Raw genomic sequence first — 4019 nt, forward strand, 5'->3', positions numbered from 1 at the left:
AGCTCAACATAAAATATTAAACTTCCTTAAAACATTGAGATCTTTATGTAGTTATTTTTTTAATTTTTTGAACTTCGCGCGGCGTTGTAATACTTTTTATTTAAAAAAATTGTCACAAGATGCCAGTATACAGTACATTGATAAAGTGTCTTTAAAAATATACGTTTCCTAGTAAAGCCGCTTAATCCGCTTTGTTAAAAGACTGTTATAAGCTATTTTCGCTTTAAGTTTGCGCTAGCAAGGTTTACAAGCGCTGATGACAGAAGTTAAGATGGCTGCCACCATAAATTATACAATCACTGTACCTCAAATAAAATGATTCGATTACTTTGCACCAAAATGAGCCACTCTTTTTTCTAGTTTGGCGCACAAAAAATCATTTAGTACATTGGACTACTTTTTGGGCTACAAAAATTTGACTTGGCTACATAAATTATTTCATTGTTTGTTTCCACCTGGAAAGGCAAGTCTGCTCGTGCTAGCTTTACGTGTAGTTTTATAGTTTGTGTGGCCCGAGACAATTTTTTTCTTTCAGATGTGGTCCAAGGGAGCCAAAAAGTTGAATATCCCTGGTATAAGGCATCTTAATCATTTTTACGATTATAATTTGTGCAATTGTTTACTTGATTCTAGGGAGACGCAAGTTCGTTTCCCCTCTTTTCAGACGTCCATGTCTCCCCAATCACTACTACACTACTAAATCTCTCTCTTAACTTAAGCCGGAGCAATTTTTGTATGTTTTGCAGTTTCATTATTGTAAATACTCAGGTCTATAAATGTACCGGTACATTTTAGTTAGTAAGACCATTGTTTTTATCCTTCTCATCCAGCCCAACCTCACCAATTCTCACCCTCCAAACCCCGAGCAACACGGGCGCACGCTGCCAGTTAAATATAAAACAGTAAAATATAACCCTACAAATACCCTTTTTGTTGGGTTATGTTTATTTGTTTTTACATTTTTGGACTCGCAACTTCAAACATCGAAAATTCACTGGTTTTTTCTGTATGTATGGATGTTAGTGTGTGGGGAAGCACGATTTTTTTTTTACCTACTTTGAAGCTTAATAACTGCCGAGCTGTTTGTCGAAAATTGGCAAGGAGATTTGTGTACTAGTGACATTGGTGATATTAAATTTGGTGGTTAAAGGTCACGGAGGTGGGGAGATAGAAGGGGTCACGTGTCACATCTCCAGTGGGGTCAGACTTGATGATTTTATAGGTTATTAGAATTTAAATTTCTTATAAAACTCATTAGTATCTTGAAAATTAAGCTTTTTGCTATTTTATAATAATTAGTAATACAAAAATATTTTAAATAAAAGTTCCTAACAGATGGCGCCACACACAATTTAACTTTTTTGCCTGGAAACTTATGCAACTCGTTGCTGGAATTTTTGTTTTTAACAAATTATTAAAAATTAATAAATAGTCTCCGATATAAAATAATATTTTTAAAAGTCTTTTCTTTTTTTCAAGCGATGTTTTATTGGTTTATCTTCAGGTGTTATGAGAAATTGTTACGTTATGTAACCATGTAGGGAAGGAAATAAACACTTTACCAAATACACGACTGAATGTAAACAATTTATCAAATATATTTGTAAAATTGTAAGAATTTTTGTTTTTTTTTTAATATCAAATTTTCGGCTAGTAAAAAAAACAAATCAACTTTAATAGAGGAAGGTAAGTTGATCTTGTAAGCATCTACAATAGGAAATTGTTTTATATACTTTCCATTCTTTCATAATTTAAACTTGATAAGTTATCTTTTTTATTTTGTTTTATTTTTTCCATTTCTTGGATATTAAAAATGCATATTTAAAAATATTTCTCCTGTATTAAACACTATAAATAGTGTTCAATACAGGGGAAATATATATATATTTTGATGGTATCACCTAGTTTAATTTAGCAAAAAAACAAGAGAAAATGTGTAAAGGATGGCCCAAAAGTCATTTAACCGAAATTAATTAAATAAGTCAGTCAATTCGGTTAACTTAATTTTGGAGCCGCCCTACATATTCATATGTTTATTTATTTGTTTATTTATATGTAATTAATATTTAAATTTAAATAAATATTTTAAAATTAATATTTTAAATTAATTTAATTAAAATGAAAGTTATGTATATAATAAAAGAGACAAATATTTAAATATAAGGTATTTATTTATTAAATAAAAAATATTTTAAATTAAATGAAAAAATTAAATTTTTAAAATTTTTTATAAATTATTTTTATATTCTATTTTTATTTTTATATTATCCAATAAATTATATAATTATTTTAAAACTTTTTCATTTTTATCATTATTAAGGGATGAAAAAAATTTAAAATAATTGCTGAAGAGTTAAATAAATAAATATATAGGCCTAAATAAATGATGATGATGATGATGATGAAAAAAATTCAAGCTTTACTCGGACTTTAGTATTAATTAAGTCCTAAGGAAAGATAACGAAGATTATTAAAAGAATTTAAGCTTTTCCTGGTGTAAAATGATGAAGATCGAACAAAAATTTTAAAAAATCAAATTTTATCGTCATTTTAAAATATAAAACTTGTTCAAATTTAATTAATCTTTAAATAATTTCCATCACCATCATCGTATTCAACACCGTTTAAATAAATAAATAAATAAATAAATAATATAATATATATATATATATATATATATATATATATACATACAGGCCCTATACAGTAATAAAAAACAACGAGGAAATAGAGGTAAAAAGAATTAAATGTATAAATTTTTAATTGTTTGATAATTTAAATTTATAAAATTCTTTATCACAATTATCATCATATTCTCAACCACTTTTTTTTTTCATCTTCTCATTTATCTTTATTACGATTATGATCTTAATGATATTTATCATCGTCTAATAATGCCGAAAAAATTGGATATTATAATCGTTATTAAACAGTGGATAAATTCGATATTACATTAAAATCGTTATTAAATTATATATATAGAAATGAAAAAAAGAATTTATACCTTTCAATGATGATGAAATTTTAATTTTATTCATTGAATTTATCATCGTTTCACTACATAAATTTAGGTAGCGAATTAAATTAATTAAGTGATTATTACGATGATGATGACAACGACCAGGATGACGCTGATGATAATACGAAAGTAACTTCAGGTTCTTTAAAATAGATTTACAAATTTGTTTGTTTTAAAATTCATTTTGTTTATCTTAAAACTTTATAAAAGATTAAAACAAGTCACAAACAAGCACTTAAATCATCTTTTGACAAATAAATAAATAAATATATAATAAAAATTATTCAGTAAACAGTCGGAAATTTCTTCATCATATAAAAATTTCCTGTTATTTTCCTGTCAAATTAAATAAGTAAAAATTATTTTATGTAATTTCACATTTCTTTACAATAAATCAGGAAAATAAAATATTTCTATTTAAATTTATTCATTTAAATTAATTACAATTAAACTTACATAATTATGTTGAACGGAAGATCATTTACTTCACTCTTCATTAAATAAATAAATAAATAATAAAAATACATTATAAGGTACATTTTCTTGTAAATATCCTTTAAGTAAATTATTTTAAAATATTATTTATTTATTCGTGAAATTTAAACAAAAAAATATTCAAAACTACAGCATTAATACTTGTTGAATGACGTCACGCATAAATATATTTAAATATTTAAAATTATCACGTGTCAAATTTTTCGTGGGGTTTTTTTTTCAAGTGATAACAGCTGTCACATTAAGTTAAATTTAATGTGAAAACGTGATTTTTGTTTTTGTTTTTTTAATGTAAACGTCTTCAACATTGAAAAATGTGTGCGTCATTATTTCGCATAGAACATGTTCTAATTGTAATTCTTGCTTCAAACTTTTAAATTTAAGGTGAAAATTTAGCACCGCGACATGAAAAAACTGCAAAAATTTACGAATTGTAACAAAGAAAGTGCAAAATTCGCGCTTTGTACCAGGGAAAAATTGCAAAACTTCTTTCACTTAACAAAAA

This window comes from Centruroides vittatus, unplaced genomic scaffold (assembly GCF_030686945.1).
Source record: "Centruroides vittatus isolate TY-2023 unplaced genomic scaffold, ASM3068694v2 contig_120, whole genome shotgun sequence".
Lineage (NCBI taxonomy): Eukaryota > Metazoa > Arthropoda > Arachnida > Scorpiones > Buthidae > Centruroides > Centruroides vittatus.